Source organism: Rhineura floridana, chromosome 9 (genome assembly GCF_030035675.1).
Source record: "Rhineura floridana isolate rRhiFlo1 chromosome 9, rRhiFlo1.hap2, whole genome shotgun sequence".
NCBI classification, from domain to species: domain Eukaryota; kingdom Metazoa; phylum Chordata; class Lepidosauria; order Squamata; family Rhineuridae; genus Rhineura; species Rhineura floridana.
The window spans coordinates 92,485,209-92,512,738 of NC_084488.1; the positions used below are offsets into that span (position 1 = coordinate 92,485,209).

A 27,530-nucleotide genomic window follows, 5' to 3' on the forward strand; every position below is an offset into this window, starting at 1 on the left:
TATATAAAATACTATTCATTAGGAACTGGCAAGAAACCTCTTTAAGAAATCCTGTATATGCAACTGTTTTCAAAAGTATTCTCTGGACTTCCATTTCACATATTTCCACACAACTGTTAGTACTAAAGTGTCACACGTTTTTCCTTGCATTCCTAACATTTAATTACAAAGTGGCAAGTCAACCAAACTACTCTTATCTTTTGGCAGTACACAGTATAATTCAGTTGCTGGAGAAGACACCTTTCAAACAAGATAATGGAAGATGTGTAGTGCACTCCTATACATGTTAAATCAGAAGTAAGCTTCATTGCATTCAATGGGACTTTGTTCCAGACAAGTATAGGACTGCAGGAGAACTTATGGAAGATAGCTCTTGTCAGTAAGTACTCTTTCCCCCTGCAATAAGTTATTTCTAATTATCTTACTCCTTTAAAAAAAATAATGAAATGGGAATTCATCCTCCCCTGAAAAAAAATCCCAGAAACAAACGATGTATTTTAGGAATCAAATAATTTTGAATGATAAAATGAAGACAATTATAAAGACCATGACAGTTTTGTTTGGTACATAAACTTTGTTTGCCTGCAACAAGTAGGAACAGTTTGTTTATTGTGCAGTTACTATGATGAGTAGAGCAGGATTGGCTGCTTATTGCTAAAGGGTGAAATAAAGAGATAAATAAGGATCTGAAAAAATACCCTAAGTTAGCCTTTATTCTTTTGAAGCACTCACTATACTCACAATTGCTAAAGCTTTGATTCTGTTAAGTCTATTATTAACCGTATCATTTGACAAGACATGACATATGAAACTGTCGTATATCAAGTCAGATCACTGGACCATCTGGCCCAGCTCTTATCCAGCATGCCAATGCTTTAGAAAGACTAGAATGAGTCTAGGCAAGCTTTTAGCTCACACACTTCCTCCCCCCACCTTTACATACTGTGCAACTAGGGAGCAGCAGGTTTGGAAGTTTTCACTCAACCAAATCTTATGCCATCCAAACCCAACTAGCTGTGGTTAACCTCTAAACTATGGTTTGGTTAAAATAAGAATCTAAAACCATTGTTTATGAAGCTGGCTTGTTTCAAACAAATCATAGTGAAGACTAACCATAGTTTAGGAGCCAGATGCAATACTGAAAGCTTCTGATCACCTCCTCGCAGTCACAGTGGAGGATAAGAGGGGAGTGATGAGCCCATGAGTCTAAGGATCTTCTAGGTTCATTAACATAAAGATAAACTATGGTTTAACATGTCATCCAAATGCAAGTTCATCCAGTGTCAACACTGACTGGCAGCAGCTTTCTAAGGTCTCAGATAGCAGTCTTCCCAAACCTGCTACCTGGAATCCTTTTAACTGTAAGCGCCAGGGACTGAATCAGGACCTTCTGCATTCAGAGCATGTACTCTACCACAGAGCTATGGCATTTCACCCACTAGAATGTTTTGCCTCTTATTTTCTCCTGTTAGCCTACTAAAGTCACAGGGGGAGGGGCTTTGTATATCACTAAAATGGTTGTGACCTCCATGGCTAAACCGCTATAAACACCAGCACAAATAAAGGTATGCATGCTCCACATTTGACAGTCTGGCTATATCAAAGCTCCCTCACTGGATCGTCACCTTGTAGTGGTGAGTGGGCTTGTGTGTTCCAATGAACCTTATGAGCGATGCCGTTGGGAGTCATGTACTCCCAGCAGGGTCACCCATGGTGGTAAGGTCAAAGGAAAGGAATCAAACAAAGAACGATCCAAGAATGTCCTCAACGGCAGAACAGGCAGAGGATAACAATATGTATGTTACAATGGCTATGAAGACGGATGAAGGCTGCAGCAGATAAAAGACTTCCAATCATCGTGGTATCCATGCCATTGGATCAAAACCTTTTTCTGTCAAGATTGTGCTTTGATCGTTGTGCGCCAATCTCCGCACATAAAACAAATTCATGCACAGGCGCCCTCCAACCAAAGCAAACCAAAATCCCATGGAGATCGGCGAATGGCAATGGGGGCAGGACTGAAATCCGGAAGCCCCTAGTCATGGACCGGCACATGGGCATCGGATACAGACTCAGTCGTCCTGGCTCAAGGATCAAGACAATTGAGTAGTTCAGCAGCTATATCTACGACTGAGCAGTCCTATTCAGGATCCACTCTGATCATCCCATATGGAGAGGGGGCTAGAAAAGGTGCCCTAAATGTAGTCTGCCTCATCTCTCTCCGACTGGATTACCGCATCCAGTGGTGTCACCACTTAGCAGTTGCAAAAGACAATTGAATTTTGGAACATGGAATATACAGACATTGCTGGACAATACAGATAGTGAACGTCCTGAACGCAGGACTGCCACCATCGTGAGGGAGTTGAGACATTTTAATATTGACATAGCAGCATTCCAAGAAACTCGAAGAGCAGGAGGACAATTAAAGGAAGAAAAAGGAGGTTATACCTTCTTCTTGAAAGGACTGCCTAAATAAGAACGACAAATACATGGAGTAGGCTTTGCTATTAAAAATAATCTTGTGAAGCTCTTGTCAGAGGTTCCCATTGGCATTAATGAATGACTCTCAGCTCTCCGGTTAAAACTTGCCAAAAACCAGCAGACAACTATTATAAATGCTTATGCACCAACATGAGATGCTGATGAAGACATCAAGAAAAAAATTATAACCAGCTGGACACCATCTTATCAGAGATACCTAAGGAGGGTAAAAGTATCCTCTTGGGCGATTTCAATGCAAGAGTTGGGTGTGATTTCGATTTATGGCCAGAAACCATTGGGAAAGAAGGAGTTGGCAATAGCAACCTGAATGGAACTCTACTTCTGTCTAAATGTGCAGAGCATAATCTTGTTATTACAAACACACTCTTTCACTAGAAAAATAAATTTAAAACATCATGGAAGCACCCTCGGTCAAAACACTGGCATCTCCTGGATTACGTAATTGTCCATGCCAGAGATCGTCATGATGTACTCCTCATGAAGGCCATGACGAGTGCTGATGACTGCTGGACAGATCACCGATTAATTTGATCCACTATGGCCATTAATAATGTTCCCCAATGTAGGCTCCAAGGAAGAAAACCAAGGTGTAAAATGAACATCCATGGGCTTCAAGATCCTATTAAGTGAGTCTGCTTTCAAACAACTCTCAAGAAACATCTACTGATGGAACTCCCTGAAAATGTCGATGAACACTGGATTAAACTGAAGGCATCCATTATTGCAGCATGTAAACAAACTGTGAATCCAACTGCTCTCTGGACCATCCTTCTGAAAACTGGATGCCCTGATAAATTTGTGAATATTTTGCAACTTCTTCATGACAACATGACAGCGACAATTTTGGATAACAATGGCTTTCAGAGTGATCCATTCAGAGTCAGATCAGGCATAAACCAGGGATGTGTCATTGCTCCTACCTTAGTTGCTATCTTCATTGCTACGATTCTACACCTTATTGAGGGGAAACTTCCTACTGGTGTGGAAATCATATATCAAAAAGATGGAAAGTTTTTTAATCTCAGCAGGCTGAAAGCAAAAAGTAAGGTAATGTCAACCTAAGTCATAGAACTTCAATATGCCAATGATAATGTAGTCTCTGCACATTCAGAGGAAGATCTTTAAATTATTCTAAAGTCTTCGCAGAAGCATATGGAAAGCTTGGGCTCTCACTTAATATTAAAAAAACAAAGTTTTTTCATCAACAGGTGCGAACTAGTCTGTAGCACCATCAATCCAGCTTAATGGTGTGACGCTGGAGAACGTTGATCACTTCCCCTATTCTTGGCAGACATCTCTCTGTAAAAGCTGACATCGATGCTGAAATTCAACATAGTCTGTGCTCTGTGAGTGCCGCATTCTCCCGAATGAAGCGTAGAGTGTTCGAGGACTGGGATATGCGAAATGCTTATTTAACAAAGCCATTATACTACTGACCTTACTGTACGCTTGTGAAACATGGACCATTTATAAACGCCACTCCCAAGTTCTTGAAAGATTCCATCAACGCTGCCTCTGGAAAATTCTGCAAATTACTTGGGAAGACAGATGGACTAATGTTAGCAGTTTGGAAGAAGCAAAGACTACCAGTGTTGAAACAATGATCCTTCAACATCAACTTCGCTGGACTGGCCATGTTGTTCGAATGCCTGATCACCGTCCTCCAAAGCAGCTACTTTACTCCCAACTTAAGGATGGAAAATGGAATATTGGACAGCAAGAGGTTTAAATATGTTCTTAAAGCGAATCTAAAAAAAATTTAACATGAGCATCGAGAACTGGGAAGTCTTGGCCCATGAACGTCCCAAATGGAAGTCGGCTATCATCAAAGGTGCTATGGACTTCGAAGAAGCACCAATACAGGGCGAACAGGACAAATGAGCTAAGCGGAAGGCACGTCAAACAAATCCTCATCATGACCATCTTCCATCTGGAAACCTATGTCCTGACTGTGGGAGGCTGTGTGGATCCAGAATTGGCCTCCACGGTCACTTACTGACCCACTGTTAAAGACCTTATCTTGGAAGACAATCTTACTTAGCCACGAGTGATCGCCAATGGAATCAACGTATCTAGGCTCAAGACGTTTCCACTGACACAGTTACAGACTCCTACTAAAAGATGTTACATCATGCATTATAGCAACTGCCCATTATCTACCAGTAATCTGATTGCAACATAGATCAGTCAAGTCCCCACTACTCAGAAGCAACATTAGGATAACGTAACCCATTTATCTTTTTAAATGAGAATCACTCACTTGACTGACAGAAACACAGAGAGCTGTGATCTAACTGCTTTCTGGGATTAATAGCATCTAGTCCCCCCTTTCTTTTTTAGTAAATAAATCCCTCATTGTTATAGAACACCACATCAAAAGGCAGGTTAGTATATTAGAAAGGCATTTCATGTTCAGAAAGAGGCATGTACGGAACCACAATCCTGCCACATATAGTTCTGCTGGATTTTTCAACATCTGATCCAGCCTTATTGGTCTAGGATGACTACATCCAAGATGGGAGTTGTCAAAAACTTGTCCTTTAAAAACAAAGCAGAGACTAAAACTGTGGACTGGCACATGTCCAAATGATCCTAGATGTCATGCCTGGCATTCACACAGGCATGCACGCAACCAGACTACCAGAGCAGAAAACAATCGCAAATAATATTATGTAATTGTAGGCTGTTGTTTAAGTAAAAAGAATGGTGAACAGGAACTGTGGGGAAAGGAAATCAACCCACTATTTACACTTATAATATGCTATTCCCAACACAATACAGAAACCATACATTTGTCCCAATCTATTTAAAGGCACCAAGCACACGGAAGCAAGCCTCCATCTATTTCCCTAGCTGTATGTAGAAGTGCACATGTAACTTAGGCACTACAGTATTGTACAGCAGGTAGCTCTTGTTGCACACTAAATCTTTAATCACCAGTGCTGTAAAAATAATGTCAAAAGAGAAATTTTCGAGAGCTTGTACATTTTCTAAAATATTTCATTCAACATCACAATTGGAGAAAGCCTGGACACTTGCTAAACAGAATACAGACTGTAATCAGACTCTGAACTACAGGTGATGTAACCAATGTGGTAGTCTCACAACATCTGGAAGGTACAATTCCCATCATCCCTAGTAGCATGGCCAACGGACAAGGATTACATGAGATATAGTCCCAACATCTGGAGGACGCCATGCCGGCTACTCTTGTCCTACAGCATTAATTTTAGCAGTAAGAGCACAATTTAATTCATTATTGTTTTATGTAGCTAACACTCCATACAAGGCTCTGTAAGGCTACCTCCTTTTTAGTGCCACATAAAACCAATTTTTACCCATTATAATGAGAAAGGAATGTTTTAAGCAAGGAATGTTAGCTGCACTAGGTTCAAATGTTATTTTAATCTAAGATAACCTGTAAATTCATCACCAGGTAACATTTAAAAATAATGCATAAATAGTACACTAGTATCCAATCCTACAACAGAATGACGGACAGTAAAAACTGCAAGCTCATCTCTATCATTGTACTGCATTCTCTGACAATGGCCTGAGCCAAGATGTATTAATTTTTCATTCAAGGAAAGTTTTTTAATGCACATGTAGCTCCCATGACCAATAGATCTAATCCTGACCCAACCAACTGCATACAGAAAGCATGTCAAATACATTTTTTCTCTCACTTTCATACCACCTCATATTTCAATGGAAATCTTTAAGGGGTTAGGGTATAATGTGGAATTTTCCACATTCAGAATTAAACACCACCATTAATAATAATAACAATAATAATTCCCCATTCTAACATAATTAATGACAAATCTCAAACAATGTAAAAAGTAAAAGTACCATAAAAGTGTTATCATACACTAATCAAAATGCTGCATAATTAAGTATACAACTTCTAGAAAATCTCATACATATTAAAAAATAATTAGTCTTAAAATCATTTTATGCACATTCACACTACACAAAATGAATCAAAACACACAACCCCCACATACCCAATCACTCAATAATCACACTCTCTTTACCCCAACACATCACTCCATGCAGTTAATTCTTACTTCAATAAAAATACTCAAAACATTTTATTATGACATATTTCAGATAGCTATTCAACTGTCCAGCTGTTTTCAGACATTACATTGGACTACAGTTTAGTTTGATACAAAGAGGTCCAGGCAACCCTCAGGCTGTGATCCCCCCTTCTTCTTTCCTCTAGTGCACCAATGAGTTTGGAAGCTTCTGCTTACCCAGCTTCTTGTGTAATGTGAACTGGCCAATTCTGGATTATGCTGATTACAGTTTATTTGAAAGAAGTTAACGTCAACCAGTTTCTCAGTTCAGGAAAAACAGAAGCAGAAGCTTCCAAGCTGATCTCCAAGGCCGCACAAGAATGGGGGAGTGAATGAGTCTGAGGGTCACCCAGGCTCATTTACATCACAAGGAACTACAGGCGGGCCCTGCTTATACAGCAGGTTCTGTTCTGGACTGCCGCCGTAAAGCGGAAATCGCCATAAAGTGGAACCCATTGAGGATAATGGGGCACATCACGCGAAAATGCTGCAAAAGCCCCAAACTGGCTTTAAAACGGGGAATTTCCCGCCGCCGCATTAGCGGAACACCGGTAACAAAGCGCCGGTAAGCGGGGCCCTACTGTATAGGTTGTTTATTTACTTTTTTTTTACATTTATATCCCAGCTTCACTTCAAAAAATTCAAGGGGACTGACATGTTTCTTCCTCTTTCCGTCTAAACATCACAACAAAACTGTGATGTAGGAGAGGCTGTATGGTGCTAGTGTTACACTCTAACCATTACACTACACTGTCTCTCATAAGATGACATATGAATGTCTGATAAAACCTGAGGTTATACCTCCATTGTCAGAGGCAGTACACCTCTGAATATCAGTTGCTGAGAATTGCAGAGGAGGTGAATGTTGTACTCAGATCCTGCTTGTGAGCTTCCAAGGGCATTGGCAGGCCACTGTGAGAACAGACTGCTAGACTTGATGGGCCTTTGGCCTGATCTAGCAGATTCTTCATATATTCTTTGTACTGTTACTGTCTTAACACAAGACAGCCATATGGAAATGATCTGCTAACCAAGGATGAAACTCAAACACAATTACTGACTAAGTAATGGTCACAGAGACTTAAGTCTGAGAATTTAACAAGAGGCACAGCACAAGAAATAGAAACATTCTTCCCTCAGCCACAACACTTACTTCTCTTCTAAACCTAGGGACGCTCACATAACAAACAACTGTTCAATACTGATTAAGCCTCTTTGTTATGATCCATCACTGACATAATGACGAACATCTGAGAATAAAACCGTAGGCCTTACGAAGCAACCTCAAGCTTCACTACAAACAAAATGGGGTAAAATTGCAGATCTACAAGAACATACTGGTCTGAAAATATAGCCAACTTCAAAAAGGCATTTCACTAATCCAAATTATTGTTCTTCAAAAAAAACCCCAGTTTTTCAATCTAGCTATATTTTGGCAAGTAAATAAGTTTTCTGATCTTGGATAATAATTCAATAATATGAGTTGTATTCAACCTACTCAGAATAGACCCATTGAAAAAATGAACCCAAGTTAGTCATGTCTATTAACTACAGTTGGTCCACTCTGAGTAGGACTAGCCTTGAATGCCACCCTATATATTTTTCCCTGTGCTTCCTCCAAATTCCTCAATTTCATATTGAATGTTTTTCTGTCTAGTGTGTGTTAAGATTAGGTCACCGTAGTTATTATATCATATATGCAAATCATCAGCATAATGAGTATATAAGGTTTCCCACATGAAGCAGAAATTAACACTGGGTGTGCCACACCATTTTTTTTAAAAAAAAAACTTTAAGATCTGAACAGGATTCACCATCAGTTCAATGAACCAAAACCACAAGAAAAGGGGGGGAATGGAAAGTTGGACTTACTGTGAAGTGTCCTTCTGGTCAGCGGAGAGTGCAGCAGACAGGAATGGGTTAACTCTCCTGGAGGCAGGGTCAGCACTATAACACAAAAGTTTAGCTGGTGGCCGGCCAGAAGGGGAGGAACCTTCTCCCGTTCTCCAGTTTGTGTCACAGATGTAAAACATCGAGTACTGAGGAGTTTCCTTAGGGGGTTCTAACTGAAGGCAGGCCATAGCCTTAGAAATCAAAATAGGATAGGAGTCAGGAGAATACAGCCTCTTATGCACTGGGGATGGCATAGGGGAATCCTCCCCTGAGAGTTCCCCTTCTTCCTTTTCTGAGTCTGATGCAGCAGATGACGGGTGAGTGTCCTCCCCCCAGGAGCCTGGGCTAAGGGAAAGGTGGTCAGGTGGGAACCCAGAGCTGGAGCATCTTTTGTGTTTATCTTTGTGTGGTTTGGGCTCTGTAAGGAGCCCCTTCTTTTACTCTTCCCCCTTCCCCTAACTGGGCTGGCCTCCCAGGATGAGGGAGGAGGAAAATGAGGAGAAGAAATCATGTCAGAGTGCTCTGGAGTGCTTGGAGCCTTTTTTCCTATGTGCACAGGCACAACGCTTGGCTAAGGAAGCCCCTGCCTCCTTCATCATGGCCTTGTTGAGCCAGGCCAACATGACCGAAGAGGTAGAGGGCTTATCTAGATGGTGAGATTTGGCACACTTTTTTTCCTGCAGGAGCCACATGTGCATCTTCCCCTCCCCCTGGCTGAGTAGAAGGGAGCTGAGAAAATGAAGCTATTTCAGGTGGGGAGTCTAGCATGCTTCCCGCCACTGAGGCAAGGGCGACTAATGGATTGCCTAATTGAGATGTACATGCTCCACCACTCAGGGACTCATCTTCCTCTGTAGAGGCATGAAAAGGGCTGTCTCTTCCCCCAGGCATAGTTAAAAATCCCAGCTGAAGAGGGAAAAAGGCCGGGGCTGGAGCTGCCCCTCCCCCCCAATTAGAAAAAGAAAGCTTAGCAGCTTTACCTGAGACCAATGCGGCAAGGAGGCCAACCACGCTTAGCGGAGGCCCGTTGCCCCAGGGGTTTTTTGAATCAACAAAACGCCTTGGATAGCAAAAGACCAATCTCAGTCTTAAAACACTCCTGAAAGCTTCCCTCTCCTTGGGACCATGAAAGAGCATTCAATAAGGGACAGCAGGGGGAGGCGCGAGACATATCCCGGCCTCCACAGCTTCCAGCGCCTCTTCAGAAAGAACAATCCCTCCTTCCAATCTAGCTATTCAGTGAGGGCGGGAAGTGAAAGAAGAGAAGCAGAAGTCTGTGCGCTTCGACTGCAGTTGATGATGATAAACTCTCTGAGAAGAGCAGAAAAAATAGCTAAAACTGTTCCTGAATCCCTTATGGGGACCCAGGAGGAATAGGCTGACTCTGTTGCTCGCTGAAGGCAGAGTCAAAAACTGGAGAACGGGAGAAGGTTCCTCCCCTTCTGGCCAGCTACCAGCTAAACTTTTGTGTTATAGTGCTGACTCTGCCTCCAGGAGAGGTAACCCATTCCTCTCAACTCCTCCAATGACTGAGAATAACTAGTGCAATCTAAGGGAAAAAAACACAGATGTTTTTCTTAGAGCTTTTATTTTGGCAATAAGAAAAGCTTCTCATCTGCACACATAAATATATACACTAAAATTGTCTATTGAGTAACGCTGACTTTGAATTCATAGCCCTTGTCTGGACTTAACAAAAAACTTTAGTTTAGTGTTCCCAGACAAGCACACCTCCTTCACCTCTCCTTCTCTGGTATGGCTTCAAAGACAAGAAGCTTTCAATCCAGTGTTTAACAAACCAAACTGCTTAGGCTGAACTATGGCTTAACAAACCAACTTCAAATTATGGCTGATGAACCAATTTTAAGGACATAATGCTAAACTGCAGCTAGTTAAAAACTGAAGCTAAGGCTTCTGGTCTCCTTTCAGCCACACTAGAGGAGGGGAAGGCTGAGTGCCCAAGCATAAGGCTTGTTTACACAACACAATGTTTAAATAAACCACGTCCAACCAGCAATTCCTATTCAAAACTGCCTTAAACCAAATAAGACCATTGGTCCATCTAGTTTTGTCAACACTCTCTGGCATCAGCTCTCCAGGTTTCAGACAGAAGTGTCTCTCAATCCTACCTGCAGATGCCAGGGATTGAACCTGGGTCCTTCTGCATGTAAGGTAGATTCTAGCTGGATGGGGAGCAACAGCTGGAACCACTCAGCATGGCAAGTGAGCTGTTATCCAGCCCTGCCTGCACACTGTTGCTCTCCTGAAACTCTACCTCCCTGGCCTGATAACACTGGCCTTTACACTGAGGGAGGACACAGCCCACACCAGCTGCTTGGACTACATAAACTTTCCAGTTGGAAAGATGTGCCTGAGACAAAGGTAGCTAGGAAGTGCAAAGGGGCCCCCAACTTCAGTGGTCATGGGCAAGGGGAAGTATGGTGAGAGAGGAGGAGCAGGCCAGGTAAGGGGCACATGGCACAGACAATTAGTGGCTGTGCCATGTGCTGGCTCCTCTCCAGCCTAAGGGATTATGGTTGTCCTTTCATACAGCCCTCAGGTCTGTGATTACTGCTACTGAGTGCCAGGTTGGCTTTAAATAAAACTTCCCTTATCCATGGCCTGATTGTAGATGAGGAGGCCGACCTGGTCTGTATTACTGAGACCTGGGTGAGAGAACAGGGTGCAGCTGGTCTCACCCAGCTGTGCCCTCCCGGGTACTGAGTGCAGCATCAGGGTAGACTCAAAGGTCCAGGAGGAGGAGTTGCTGTGGTCTATACGGATTCCATCTCCCTCTCCAGGCATCCTGTCCATTTGAATGGGGACCTAGTGTGTTTGTACCTGTCACAGACCCCAAGGAAAACCATCTGCAAGACTGGGAGGATGAAGATGGGATACAGATTTTGGGGAGGGGATTGCTGGTATTGATTAAAGGAACGAAGAAGGCATGGAGGAAATGCCTCCAGAAGCCTCCTACTTGGATGATTGTTTTCAGAGAGTGATGCTTAGGGAATGCTGTTTGGCCCAGTAGAACCTTCAATAAGGAGTTCCCCTGGGTTCGATTCTATTCTCCATGCGATCTACATTTACATCTACAGGTATGGCAGTGATGTGCTAAATTGGTGTCTTGCCTCAGTAATGGACTGGATGGAGCCAATAAGCTGAAGCTGAATCCAGACAAGACTGAGGCACTGTTAGTAGATGATTCTTTATACTGGATAGATGGGTTGTGGTCTGCTCTGGAGGGGGCTACACTACCTCTGAAGGAGCAGGTTCAAACCTCCTGGATCCACTGATTCAGGCTCAAGTGGCCTTGGTGGCATGAAGTGCCTTCCATCAACTTCAACTGGTAGCTGAGCTATGCCCATATATGGACAGTTATAGCCTAACTTCTGTTGTCTATGCTCTGGTAACTATCCTAGAGGTTACTATCCTAGACTACTGCAATTTGTTATCCGTGGGGCTGCCTTTGAAGACAGTTCAGAAACTACAGCTGGTGCAGAATTCAGTGACCAGATTGTTGACCAGGATAAGCCGATCCCTACATATAACACCAATTCTGGCACAGCTGCACTGGCTACTGATTAGTTTCCGGGCTCAATTCAAAGTGCTGGTTTTAACCCATAATGCCTTATGAAGCTCCGGACCTCAATACCTCAAGGACTGCCTCTTCCCATATGAACCGACCCAACCCTGCATTTGTCATCCGAGGGCCTTCTACATGTGGCCCCTCACCAGGAGACTTGGAGGGTGGCAACATGAGAATGGGTTTTTTCAGTGGTGGCCCTTCAGCTGTGGAATGCCAACCCCAGCAAGACACACCTGGCACCATCTCTATCTTCAGGTGCCAGACAAAGACCTTTCTTTTCACTTGGGCCTTTGGCCCTTGGTGTGTGATATCCCAATTATTCTTTTTGTTATTTGGTGAGTTTCTAAGTTTTACTGGCTATTATGTATGTCTGCATTTGGCTTTTACTGTATAGAAGAGTTTTAGATTTTACTGATTGTATGTGTTTTTATCGATAATTCTTGTTTTAATTTGTGTATGTTTTTTAAATCTATTGTAAGTCGCCTAGAGACTGTTTGGTATTAGGCAACTAACAAATGAAATAAATAATAATACCACCGAGCTATAGCTCTTCCCCTACTAAACCTGTGGTTGACAAACTGCCTGATTCCTGGATAGATATTGGGTTGTATTCAATTAAGTCCTACTCAGTGTAGACCCATTGTAATTAATGAACCTAAATTACAAAGCAATCCAACTTATGGGAAGCCAGCGGAAAGCTCATGGCATCCATTTGCTGTTTGGGAGCTGCCAGGCCGGCTGAACGTCAGCTCAGCCAGGAGCTGTGTGCACAAATGGAAAAGAAAAAGCCAGCTCTCACTAATACCCTTACTAGCAAGTAAGCACTCCCCATTGACTTCCAGTAGAATTATCTTCTTAGTTCGACCTTTTTCTCAGTGTAACTTTGGCCCAGATCAGGATTCACAGGAACACTCTGAGTGAGAGTTGGATGTTGCATAAGTTGGATGTTGCATAACATGTGGCTCCTCCTCTGATACATCCCTGGAATACCCCTTATTAGGGCCTTCCACTGGCACCCCTTCTGCCAGGCTGGGGTTTCCCAGTGGACCCCCGGCTAAGCCAGCAGGGTCCCAGCTTTGCCGTGGCTGAGCCGGGGTGAGGGGCTTCTGCCAATGCAGCCAGGACCCTGCAGGCTCAGGAGTGGGTCCACCACATTCAATTCCCCTCAGCCTGGCATAAATATGAGTTGGATTGCATCCTTAGCCTATTCTCAGTAGGGCTAGTTCTGAATTCCACCAGTGGTTTAAACATTACACCAAACCATGATTTGGGCTAACTGAAGTTTAGACTATAAATCACAGTTTGAGCTTCCAGGCGTACAGAAAAAACATTGTTCACAGCTGCTTGCCTGCTGAGCACTCAGAACTGAAGACCATTGCTACCTTAGAGGCAGAGCAATAGCTGTAACTAGTTTGTCAATTCAGACAGTTATGTTCTTGAAATAAAACCAATGTTAAATCCATACTACATACTTTATCTGAACCAAACTTCATTAGTTAACCTCACATTGGCTCATTCTTACTTGTCTATTAGTCCTTCAGCTATGTTTACCTCTGTTCTTTATGTATATTAATGTATTTCCATATAATTTTACTGTGACTTCAGTGATCCAGAAAAACTGACAACTTCTGGGTTTTGTATTCATCATCACATGAAGGGAAATCCACACTTTACTCCTCATTTAAAGACTGAAAAAAAACACCCTTTGACACTATTTAACCACCTCCCAAAGAAATGAAGCAGACTAATGAGTAACTTGTTCATGATACATCATCTTGAGGATCTGCAGACTGAAAGTCCTTTAAACTGGCACCAAATCACATTTATCTTCTGTCTAGTACCTGCTGAATATAATAGCCACAGTAATGTACATTCCAAAAAGTTACCTATTGGAAACTTGAAATAAAAAGCCAACAAGAATGCACTAAAAGGCCTTGTAATCTTGGGGAACGTACAGGTTTGGGGCCTAAATGAAGTTTTCTAAAAACAAAAAACAACCCCCATAAAACCACAACAAATATTTTTGCCAGAGTATAGGAAGCAGCTGAACTTGAAAACAAAAATCCCATAGCAAAAACTGCAACCATATACTTCTCTCCAATGTTTTAGTATCTTTATTCGTGTAGGATTGGCATCATATTGCATAACCTCATATCCATGCAGTCATTAACCATTGGCTTGCATACAAATGCAAGCCATTAACTATGGCTTACCATGAGTGTGCAGTTCAATTGTGCTCACCCTCTCCTTACTGTGCTGTGTGGGGAGGAAACAAACCAGAATGTTGGCTTAGCATCAAATATGAACCAGTGCTTGTGGTTTGTTTTGCTCCAAACTATGAACCAGAAGCCTAGGTTTTTTCTTGGCTTGTAATTCCTGGCTTGTTCTGATGAACAAACCAGTGGTATTCATACATGTTAAACCAGTGCTCCAACTTTTTTCTCCCAGTGCAGCACAGTGGGGAGGGGGCATGCACAACTGAGTAGCATGCACAGTAAGCCATTATTTTAGACAATGGCTCACCACTGCATATGAACAGGACAGTCACAGTTTATTCACATGAACCAAGAAGCATGCATTTTTACTATATTAAAATTGAAGTTTTAATTTTCTCCACTTAGGTAAGAATAACTGGAAAAGAGCAAAGAATGGCAAGACGGTAGAGCTTACATTTCAAAAAGCTCAATCTTACACATAGTTCAAAAGTAAATTCAGTTGATTTCAATCGGGATATACAAGCAAGTTTGCTTTGAAATGCAGCAGTCTAGCACAATCCTATACATGGAAACAAGTCCCGTTAAGTTAAAATGGCCTTACTCCTTACTCCCAAGTAAACATGCATACAATTGCTGCCTACCAGCTGAACACTATGCACATTTATTCAGAAGCAAATCTCAAGTTCAATCGGACAAAATCTGCCCAAGTTTCAGTTCATAGCTGTGCAGCTACAGCCAGTATAGTTAAACAGTTATCTGAGCAGATGCACATCTGAGGAAACAGTAGTTATCTGTCTTGCAGAAACATTTATATCAATGCCTGTTTTAGTTCCCAAATAAATCTCACAGCATCTGCTGGGACAGTAATGTCTGTGATTCTTAATGCTCTTTGGAATAATCTGGGACAGTAGTGTTCATGGTACAATAAGCCTCCAAACAGGCTGAGATCTGCAAAGACAGCAATGTCTCTGTTAAGAGGCATCCTCCCAGCATCTGCTTGGCATATAGCAGTTTTGTATCCATATTAAAATGAACTGTTATGGCACCTACATATAGAGTTAACAAACATGGTGTAAAGACTACCTTACCTAGGCCCAAATTAGATAAACTAACCTTTCCATAAATAGTTTCCAAATAAAAACAATTTAAATAAAAAAAGAGTAGCTTATAAAAAGGTAGCTTGTTAGCTAAAGTAGCTCATTTAGAAAAGGAAAAGAAAAGGAAAATTCAGTCCCGTAAACAAGCAAAAGCTAGTTGATTTAACAAATAAAAGCTTGATTTAAAGGCTTAAAATTATTAGAAGCCTGACCATAGATAAATAATTTACATTAAGAATCGGGCTTTGCTACTTTAAGTACAGTCATGAAATGCAATATGAAAGCTGATATCTTTCTTGAACTGCACCTCAGTAATAAAGGCCTAGTATAGTTAATATTGCATACCACGTTAAATCATAGCTTAAACAAACTACTGTTTAAATGTGAATGAGCAATGTGCTAGCACACACTGCTCAAATGTTCCCACAATGCTCATCCCCCGACTCCATGGATGCAACACAACAGAGTCTTGCTTGTTCTGTCATCTGAACCTGGGTTTATGGGGTTTTTCCCCTCCAAAGGAAGCATGAAGCAGTAATCCAAGCACAAATCTTGGTTAGAGCTTGTTTGGAGAAAACAAACCATGAGCCCAGATCAGGACAACACAACAAGCCAGACTTGTTTCATCCATGCAAGGCAGCAGTTGAGAATGAATGCTGTTGGAACTTTTGCATTGCATGCACCAGCACACTGCTTATTCATATTATAACTACAGCTTGTTTTAAATTATGGTTTGGTGTTACGTGCAAACTCAAACATAGTCAGCCTTCTCTTGCTTGTGAATAATGCTGCTAATATGAGAGAGCTTTTAAAATTTCAATAGAAATAACTTGTATTGCTAAAATATTACTTATCTTTATCTCAATGTCTTGATTCTAATGAAGCTTTGGCTCAGTTCATGCATTCTCAAAAGAGTACTTCTCACACTGTTTCAGTGATGTCTGAAGAGTAGTGATCACTAAAATTAGTTGTCTGATTTGATTTCCCTTTACATTATGCACTATCCTGGCTGGCAACAGTAGGTGGCAAGTAATCAATCTGGCACCCTCCAGATGTTGTTGTACTACAATTCCCATCAACTCCAGCCGGCACAGCCAATTGTCTATGATGATGGGATGTGATTTTAAGTTGTTTTTAAGGATATATTTTAAACTGTTATAACCTGCCCTATGACCTCAGAGCAAAGGACTGTATTATTATTATTATTATTTGTAGTCCAACTTCTGGAGGGTACCACATTGGCTACCCCTGCTCCAGATAATTCACCTACCTCCCCAGTGCCCTATTGGATGTATTTCTGAGACAAAAGAGGAATGCACATAAAGTTGGCATAGGTGGTTTTAAGCTTACATTCTTTTTGAGCAGTTGGTGATGGCAGCCCTAGAGCATTAAAGTGTCTACTTGGCTAGAGTCTTCAAACCACTTACCCCAGAGTACTCTCATTTTTGTAACTATGATTGTTTTCAGTGGTTGCAGCCATTAAGGGCAGCTTCTCATGTTACAATTCCATATACACAAACTGACACTTGTTTACAAAGAGATATGCATTTTGCAATGTAAAAATGGATGCAGTTGTGCCCTTTTTTGCCTGATACTGAAGGTGGATCAGCATCCAGAAGTATATTATTACAGGAGAATGGAATAAGACACAAACACCTGCAAGGCAATTCTTACATTACAAGATATACACCGTTCCATAAAACTAACCTGGGCTATAGAAAGAACTGGGGGCATTAGAACAATTACTTACAGAGTATGAAACCCTAAAGCTAGCAACCATTACAACCACACACTTTAGGAACATAATGATTACTAAAAATATAAACAACCATTCTCAACTCTTTTATGCTTGAAGTTACTTGCCTAAGGAAATAACTACAGTAAAAAATGGCTTGCAATGCAAATTTTATCCTCTCTATAATGAAATACCAAAACTATTACACTTTCCTGTTTCAGCACTTAACTATAGGCACACCTAAATGTTTGATTAATAAAATGAAATATTTAGAAAAGAAAAGCTTGTTAACATATCTGCATTCTTAATTTGGCTCTGCAGTTTAATATAATTAATTATGTGACTGGTAAGTGAATATGCAGTTTCCAATTTTCTACTATAGTTAAGAATTCAGAAAACATTGGGTTGGATGTAGAAAGTTTAATTTACTCACATAGTGGAACTCAAGTCAAATATATTCTGCCACTTGCTCAAGCAGGAGAATTGCTTCTACTACCTACTGTACCTACCTACTGGAAGCTACCTACTGTAACAATAAATGAATGCTTGGACAAGCATTTGCAGAGCAGTACTAGCAGCTAATTCGTTTTTGGTCATGGTTCTTTGGATCCAAAGCATAATTTCACATGATCTGCAAATAATCTGGCATATTACTCCTACTGACGCAATGAGAGATTTCAGTATCATGCAATTAAACGTTTAAGCCCCAAAAGACACATAATGACTAGAAGCTCTGATTAAGAATATATTGAATAGTTATAAAGATCTTTCAGTAGAAAATCCCCAAGAGATTATACTATAATCATGATAGGCTGGAAGGTCTGTTCACCACAGTATAAGTACAAAGCAAAACAATCAAGGAACAACTGAGATTTTTATCAGAAATTCTAATTCATTTAAATGAAGTTTGTGAGCTGGTCACATAGACCTTTATGGTCTGAAAAAGAGATTCTCAGTCTGATTGAAGAACATGTATGTGTGGGGCTTTAGTCTAATTGAGACCGTCGCATTAGCAAAGCGCCGTAAAGCGGGGCCCTACTGTAATTTTAAATAGTTATTTTAAATAGTCATTTCAAATATTAGTGTTTACCAAACTCAGTACACTGCTGACAGGAAGAATATGAGGACACTTCTTTTAGGGACATTTGATTTATACTGTATTTACAAGCCTTTCCACAGGAGAATTAAATATCCAACAATAAGCTCACTAAGACCTAACAACTCCCAGGAAGCAAGCTTCCCATATGTAATATTAGTATGCAACGCAATGGGGAGTATGGCTAGCACATTATGTTTTGTTTGAAAATCTAGAAGTTTTGTTTTAAAATATCAAATAATTAAAAAGTAATTAAAAAGCCAGGCTCAGACATGCTTAAAGTAAGCCCTTCAAAGTCCATGAGACTTCATTTGGTCATGACAAACTTAAGGAGTAATCTATACTCCACCTCTCCCCCCCCCCACAGGGGTCTAGCAGAACTTTACAGAGGGGAAGAGACCACCACCACCATCTCCGCAGCCTTGCAGCGCACAGGCTGGGGTGAAAGGTGGGAGGACAGGCAGTTCATTGTGCCAGTTTGGACCTGGCACAGCAATCAGGCCTTACTTTATTTATTTATTAAATTTATATCCCGCCTTTCCTCCCAAAGAAGCCCATGGCAGCAAACACTTCTGTGATAAAAAATACAATTAAAAATAAAATAAAAACTGTTAAAAATTTAAACACAATAAAAATTCTAAAAGAAATGTAAGAACAGATGTATAAAAAAAAATTGAATTGGGCCTGATGTTGACAAGCAGCAGCAGGGCCAGCCCAGGATCTGACCGATCCCAGGCCAGATCAGCCCCACCGCTCAAAAGCAACATTCAACAGGCAGAAGGGGGAGCTCCATGCCAGCGGAGTGATCAGGATGTTACTTCACAGGTGGCCAGCCAGCTTCTAAAGGCCAACAGAATCCAATACCACAGGCACAATAGGGTTTGAATTGCTCTGCCAAATTTCAATGAGTCTGTTCTAAGCATGACTGTGAATCCAGTCCAAACTGTAGTTCATGTTCATACTGGAATAGTCTATATTTTTAGATAATAAACTACCTAGCATAACAATGCTATGTGTAAATCAACTTCCTTTTCTATTTATTATTTATTATTTATTTTATTTTTAAAACTTATATACCGCCCGACTAGCAATAGCTCTCTGGGCGGTGAACATAGATACAATAAAATACAATATAATACAAAAACATCAGTCTAAAATCAAATTTCACAATCTAAAAACAGCAAAGGCTAAAATCAAATTACAAACATTACAATCATTAACAAAAAATTAAAATGCCTCGGAGTAGAGAAAGGTTTTAACCTGGCGCCGAAAGGATGATAGTGTCGGCGCCAGGCGAACCTCCTCGAGGAGACTATTCCATAGTTCGGGGGCCACCACTGAGAAGGCCCTTGATCTTGTCACTGCCCTCCGGGCCTCCCTATGAGTCGGGACCCGGAGGAGGGCCTTCGTAGCAGACCGTAGTGTACGAGCCGGTTCATAGCGGGAGAGGCGTTCCGACAGATATTGAGGTCCCGCGCCGTATAAGGCTTTATAGGTTAATACCAACACTTTGAATTTGGCCCGGAAGCGTATTGGAAGCCAGTGCAAGCGGGCCAAAACAGGTGTTATATGGTCAGACCGCTTCGTTCTTGTTAGCAGTCTGGCCGCCACATTTTGCACCAGCTGTAGCTTCCGAACCGTCTTCAGAGGTAGCCCTACGTAGAGCGCATTACAGTATCCAAACGTGAGGTTACCAGAGCATGTACTAGTGATGTAAGATCCTCCTTACTCAGGTAGGGACGTAGGTGGGCTACCAATCGAAGTTGGTAGAACGCATTCCGTGCCACAGAGGCTACATGAGCCTCAAGTGACAGGGAAGAGTCTAGAACAACTCCCAGACTACGAACCTGTTCCTTTAGGGGGAGTGTAACCCCATCCAGGACAGGATATGTATCCACCATCTGATTGGAAAGACCATCCACCAACAGCATCTCAGTCTTATCCGGATTGAGTCTCAGTTTGTTAGTTCTCATCCAGTCCATTGTCGCGTCCAGGCAATGGTTCAGCACATTGACCGCCTCACCTGAGGAAGATGAAAAGGAGAAGTAGAGCTGCGTGTCATCAGCGTACTCGTGACAACGCACTCCAAAACTCCTGATGACCGCACCCAACGGCTTCATATAGATGTTAAAAAGCATGGGAGACAAAACCGAACCCTGCGGGACCCCACATTGGAGTACCCACGGTGTCGAGCAATGTTCCCCAAGCACTATCTTCTGGAGACGGCCTGCCAAGTAGGAGCGGAACCACTGCCACGCAGTGCCTCCAACTCCCAACTCCGCAAGCCTCTCCAGAAGGATACCATGGTCGATGGTATCAAAAGCCGCTGAGAGATCAAGGAGAATCAACAGAGTTACACTTCCTCTGTCTCTCTCCCGACATAGATCATCAAACAGGGCGACCAAGGCCGTCTCAGTGCCGAAACCGGGCCTGAAACCCGATTGAAATGGATCTAGATAATCGGTTTCATCCAATAGCGCCTGGAGCTGGTCAGCAACCACTATTTAAAAGACATTATTCCACATCCTCTACAAAAAGAGTCTTGAAAATAAACTGGATTACAGAAATTTTTTGCACATCTAATGAAGCTCAGATCAAAACCAATGGGGCATCACTGAGACAGAAGTGAGACAGAAGTCTTCCACCAAAACGTGTCCTTTTAAATAAAAGTTTGCCTACACTTAAAGTTTTCACAGTATTTTGCACTAGTAAGACTAAGCCAGAAAGGTTTTGTCGGTTTCTTTCATATTACAACAACCCATTCTGCACTGTAGGTACCCAGAAAATGTCCTTCTGCCCGAATCAATAATAGCTTTGAAAGCTTTAGGATGCAATCCTATACACTCTACCCTGGGTTTAAGTACAATTGAATTCTGTAGGACTTACTTCCGAGTAGACATACAACGGATTGCGCTATTAAAAACTAACGTCAAGCAGACAAGTACAAAAACGGAAAGGTTTTGGAGGTAACTAAAATGTTTAGAAATCAGTATAAACTAGTATATGAGATAAAATGATTGGGTTAACTCCATACGCATACTTAGTACCACAAGAATCTCTCGCCGCCCTCCATGCACACCAGATTTTTCTTGTAAAAAAGCCACTTAGTGTTTGAGTATTCTTTCCTTCTTATGCACAACTAACCCCCGGCTGACACACCAGTTCATACCGTAACTTACCTATTTATGTGGAGAGAAAAACAGCTTCAACGATAGCTCTGCCTTCCAGCAATCGGTAGAGAAGCCTCCTTTATAGCCTCCAAGCTCTTTGGCATTCGCAGGTCCTCTGGCCAGAAACAGAGGCACTCCCACCACTGGGCTAGGAGCCGCAAGGAGAAACAGTTAGAAGAAAGTTTCCGTTTCCCTTGCAGGCAGCTATTCTTCTTCTCTCTTTGACTCACACCTCTTCAGGCGAATGCCGTATGCACCGTTACCTCGGTAGTGCAACAGCTGGAGATATTTCCTCTACGTGAGGGCGGCTCCTGGGAGACAGAGACTAACGGCTGGCAGGCTGGACTGGTATGCCGTTGCTGCTTCTGGAGCCGCCGCTGTGTTTACAGCCAGTTTCATGCTCTTTGCTTGTCCCCTCCCTTCCCCTGTCTACCACAGCCTCGCCTGACATCATTCATTCTCTTACATTCACACACACGCCCACTCCATTTCCAAACAGTGACTCATCCTAGCCCTGCTGCTATTCGAAGGCTGGGCTAGAAAAACCGGTTAAGACCTCTAGAGGAAGGGAAATATATATATATATATATATATATATATATATATATATATATATTAAATCAAGGCTATAGGAAGTCCCATTCCAGTCAGGCGCTAAAGGTGGGGAAAGGAAAGATTTGGCATAAGGATCAAGCCAAACTATGGATTGGTGCATACATGCACTTCACTCCATTTCAATTAAAATATTCTGAGTTAGAGAGTTGTGGAGCAGATACTCAAGGAAAACGAGCAAGGTTCAGCTTGAAAAATCCTGCTCTGTATTTTAAGGCTACCTTAACACGTCAGCTACAAGAAGGAAACTCCCTTTAGGATTAAGTCTTGGCGGAATTCAAGGGTTCCAATTCTGCTTCTCTTCTCGGCTTTTTGCTAGACCCTCCCCTCCCCCGCTACCTTGCAAATACACTCCCCTTCGTGATTTCTTGTGCGCTGTCATGCATGTTTCGTATAAGATGCTCTCCTTCAAACTCCCCCCCCCCCCGAAATATGCTTCTGCGATCAAAACTCCCGATAACTTTAGTTGTAGGGTTGAAAAGAGCGACGTCAAAAGGCCACCTAGTCCCAAACCTCCCAAGTAAGCATGGACCACTCTGAACATCCTTTCCTAAAGGAGCTCACGTTTTCCAGACCGCGTAGTCAGAGACCATACAACACTCAGATGTCTGAAGAGCAAAAACAGTTACTTTATACGACACAATGGATTTAAGGATGGAATCCTGGGCATGCTCAGGCTGCAATCCTAATTATACTTAAGTGGGATTAAGCCCTACTGAATTCAATAGGACTTACTTGTGAGTAGGCAAAATTGGGATTGCACTGTTACCTGGGAGTAAGCCCCATCAAGCAATGGGACTTAATTCCAAGTAAGCGGACAGAAGATTGGACTGTGCATGTATTAAGCATAATAATAAGACATTTTCAATATGAGTGTGCGTGATACAGCATGAGAAGAGATACTGACATAGGATTGCCACTTTTATAAAAAAAAAGCAACAAACAAAATGAAGGCATGTGAAAAAGGTGGCAACTTTACAGAGAAAGGGGGTGCAATTGCAACCATACAAATGTGATGGAAGGGTTAATACAGCAGCAGAAGTGGGAAGTGTGGCCTATGAACATGAGAACCAGCTGGAGAATGCCATGGGCTCCTTCAGGAGGAAAGGCAGGATATAAATTGTGAATAAAAACATGTTAGAAATAACATTTCACAAGTTGAAAGCATTTACCTTACAGAAGCTACACACAAACTTCTTTGGCTTAGCAATTCTACATAGTTTAGGCTTGTTAACAACCTGTAGTACTATCAGCAGACCAAGGCATGTATCACAGTGCACTAAAGGCCTACATTTTAAAAAAAGAACATAGAACTTGAGTTTTAAGCTTTTAGGTAAGCCTATTATATAAATATCTATGGTCATGGGTAAATTTTACCTCAGAAAACTCCTATACCTGTGGTAGTCCTGGAGACAAGAAGAGGTGTCTCATTTTTTTTGCAGGGCCAGACATTTGTCTTAGTTGATAGGCCTAGCACTGAACAGTGAGCTTGGAGGTGGCTAGGAAGTGTGCCTTGTGGTTGCTTAGCAACTGTGATTGATTTACCTCAGCCCCTTCTCCTGGCACAGCCATTTTGCTTGTGGCAGCTGAGCAGTTAGAACTAGTGCGGGTGATAGCAGCTTTAATGGGAAAGGCCTAAAAGGAGATTGAGGAGAGCCTTGAATTAGTGTACCCCATTATCTGGAGTACATTATCTGGATATAGCAGGGAAAAGTGTATAGTTTGGGAACACAGATTCACATTTCTGTGCCATGCAGAGAGACTTACTAACTGGCCTTCTCCAAGTTGTAATCTCGGATAATTTACCTCACAAAGTTGTTGCGATGATGCATGAGATCATCAGGACAATCTGTGCACCATCCTGTGGATTTGAGACTGATTGGGAAATAAATGTAAATAAATAAGTCACTCTGTTTTTTTGGATAACAGGTTCCTGTTGGTAAAAAAAAAATACTATTATGTTATTTACACATAATTTTAATGAGGTTGTTGCTTCCAGATCTGGGTCATTTTATGTCCTGCATAAGGCTCAATATTAAGCAACAGTAATATTTAGTTTATAGACAAATTATGTAATATGTGCAAATGTGAGACAAATAGTTCTTGAGTTGTACTCAGGCACAGTGAACTAACTGCACTGTGCATTTAAGTACAATCCAGACCCAGTACCCTGCCCTTCCCTGACCATGGTAGGTAAAATAAAATTATTGAGTTACCAACATCTATATGGAGTCAGAATTGTGTACTCAAGATTAAGCATACATCACCTGTTATCAGGAACATTTCTAGAAGTTCCTGAATGTTATGATTTATTGCTTAGTATATTTTTATAATCATAGACATATATTTTTAAGCCATTTCATGTGATTATACAAAACTTGTACATAATATATGTACTTTCTGCCATTTAAAGGCTTATAAAGCATTGACAGATATACCATTATAGTATAAGGATTTTGATTTTTTTTTTGTCCTAAACTAAGGCTGTTTCAGTGATTGATCACGTGCAGTTGACTAGCAAATTCCATTATTTATTTCAACCCATAGTTGACAATCATTAGCCCAGAAGCAGTACCTGTTTTGTGATGAAAATGGAAATGGACTGCCTTCAAGTCGATCCTGACTTATGGCTACCCTACGAATAGGGTTTTCATGGTAAGCGGTATTCAGAGGGGGTTTACCATTGCCTCCCTCTGAGGCTAGTCTTCCCCAGCTGGCTACAGCCTGCTCAGCTTGCCACAGCTGCACAAGCCAGCCCCTTCCTTGTCCGCAACTGCCAGCTGGGGGGGCAACTGGGCTCCTTGGGACTATGCAGCTTGCCCACGGCTGCACAGGTGGCACGGCACATAACCCCTGAGCCACTCACTGTGGGGGTGACCTTTAGCTGGCCCTTGACACCCAGGAGACACAAGCGGGATTTGAACTCACAGACTCTGGACTCCCAGCCAGGCTCTCCTCCAGGACAAAGGAGCTCCAGTACTGAGGCTGTAATATTGCTTAAACATGTCGGGAACTCAGTATCTTGGCCACTGCCAAGTTATGAGGACTGGGTAAGCTGTCTGGATGCAGAACTGTGACTGGGAGCTCCAAGAAAGAAGAGGAAGCCTAAAGAGAGAGTAATTAATTGAAAAAGGTGCTGTAAGGGAATGTACTGTTTTTGTACTTGTGTGGAAATGAGACTGTAATATGACTATGCTTTTAATGATGTATATTTCAATGTCTTACTAACCTGTACCTGTTATTTCTTTGTAGGAAAAGCTGTTATTCTGTTGTTTGTTTGTAGGTCTGGGACAGACCTTTTTCAGAGAAGGGTGTAGTAGTGTTATGAGCATCGGGGTTGGGATGGATGATTCCTGTGGGTCCCCTTCCAATCTCTGATTTGGAATCCTATGCCTCGGGGACAGAAACTCACTCTGCTGCTCAGATGAGTCTCTCCTTTGTTAACCAAATAGATTGGCCAGATAAGATAATGGGCCGATCAGTTGCCCAGCAATGGTGAATGGGCCAGGAAGACCCTTTTGTCATTGAAACTCTTCAGGAGAGCATCCCCCCCCCTCCTGGAGCCCAGCAGAGGCTTGTAGTTTTGAGTTTAGGCAGATAATGTTTGGAGACTGAAGGAAGGCAGAGAGACTGGCTCTCTGCACCATGGCATTTGGGGTGCCTCCTGCAACCCAGATGGAAAAGCAGGATATTGGAATGCTGATGCACTGAACCCCTCCATCCTTGAGCTCAGGTTGGAATGTGTGTAAATAAACAAACCATATTTCATAAAGACAGTGCAGTCTCCGCTGACCTTCTTCTCAAAGGAAACCAAACCCTGGATGAGTGCAGGGACCCCGGAAATCTCACCCCTCAGAGATGGGGGAGGCGCACAACACTGGCGTCAAAAGTGATAGCTGGATTTATTAGGAAGTCTTACACTATGTATCAGACTTTGTCCTTTATAAACCAATTTTAGTTATGAGTTATTACAAATCTTCCTCAGTCTATGGCCCTTCCAGGCCAAAGAAAATGTGTTGCTCTTAAATTGTTTCCCCCAGGAAATGCGGCAAAACTGATATTTTATGCAACCCTTTTCATATAATTATTCTGGTGTGATATGCTGGTCAATGGAGGGGAAGGGTTGTCTTGCTGCAACAGGAAAAGAGCAACAAACTAAAATAACTAAATACTAAATGCTCTTTCTGAATAATTATTATGGAAGTTCCATATGTAAGGAAAATTCCATTCTTAACAGAAGAGTGGAGTCCACTCTCCTTACTATTTGCTTTCTTTTCTTTAAAAAGATTTTTTCAGGGCAAACGTTTCTGTTCATCTTAACTGAAGCAAACCCAATTTCTTTTTCATTGCATCATTTCTTTCATGAGATCAGCAGTGGCATTATTGAAGATGGTATTACTATAAATGGACACAGTCTAGCTTGTGCATTAAAGTTGTGATGATTTCCAGAAAGATGCCAGGCAGTTCTTTAAGTAAGCACTGTAGCTAGAATGCAGGAGAGGCACCAAGGTTTGGGGGAAAGATGAAAAATTGTGTCCTTAAGACTGGATGCACTGTTGTTAGTTCAGCAATTTGGAATAGTGCTCTTTGACTGTACCACTTTTACACCCCTGTTGTATGCATATTTTAGCTGTTTTCATTTGAAGGTTACTATTAGAATGCAATCTCTGAGCTCCACCTCCGCTTTACATCTGTTGTTTCCACTTAATAGTTAAAATTTTAAAACAAGCACCTGAGCACCTCAGTCATTAGTGGGCTTTCATCTTCATAATATTTTTGTCAAGTAATGAGATATTGCCCCCTACTTTGGAGGACAGGGTTATGAGTCAGAGTGCAAAGACCACATAGGAACTAGCTAATCCCCATCCCGACATTCTAATCCAATCTCCACAAACCACACAACACACCCATTTTGCTCCCCCTCCCAGTCCTATCTGTAACAGAGCTGTTAAAGAGAAAGGAAATCTGTTAAATGGCAGTAAAGGCATAAATAAAAGATGACAGCCTTATGCATGTTTGGTGCAGTCCATGCAAAATCCTGTGTAATACCGTAAATTAAAATTTGGTAGTTATTTAAGGTATGAGCTGGAGTCCCTGGTTCAAATCTCTCCCCAGCCAAGCATGAATTAAGTAGTCTTTTGACAAGCCACTCTCTTATGACAAGGCCAGTCTGAAATATGGGGATAATAATACTGGTCTGCCTTACATGGCAATTGTAAGGTTGACTGAGATAATGTTTGAGAAGTGTTTTGAACTCATACAGAAAATGCTCTCTCTCTCTCTATGTATATATTCCAAACATTATTATTACTTTATTTTTCAGGATTGTTCCCAACATTTAAGTGGAGGGGCACAAAGTATGGGAACTTTGGAATGTGAGAACTTTGAGGCTCCAAAAGGTTTGCAGTTCTCTTTGCTTCTTTAAGTCCTGCCATCCACTTACCAACAATACAGATTAATGAAGATTACTTCTTACTTAGAAAGTATGAATATGCAAAATAGATGCAAAAGCCTGTTTCTTCTCTAAATGTTGTT

General features: G+C 41.7%; 1 protein-coding gene across 4 annotated transcripts in view; it reads right to left on the reverse strand.

Moving 5' to 3' along the window:
* Window positions 1-23,441, reverse strand: part of SGMS2 (sphingomyelin synthase 2) — a 57,133-nt gene extending 33,692 nt beyond the window's left edge. Inside the window, exon 1 of one of the 4 annotated variants that reach the window (XM_061585443.1) lies at window positions 23,373-23,441. The gene's annotated coding sequence lies outside the window, so the exon portion shown is untranslated. Of the gene's footprint in view, window positions 1-3,942; window positions 4,026-8,459; window positions 8,482-21,392; window positions 22,317-23,372 lie in introns of those variants that run through there. The other 3 variants (XM_061585441.1, XM_061585446.1, XM_061585442.1) reach the window with 3 other exon arrangements.
* Between the last annotated feature and the right edge of the window lie 4,089 nt (window positions 23,442-27,530).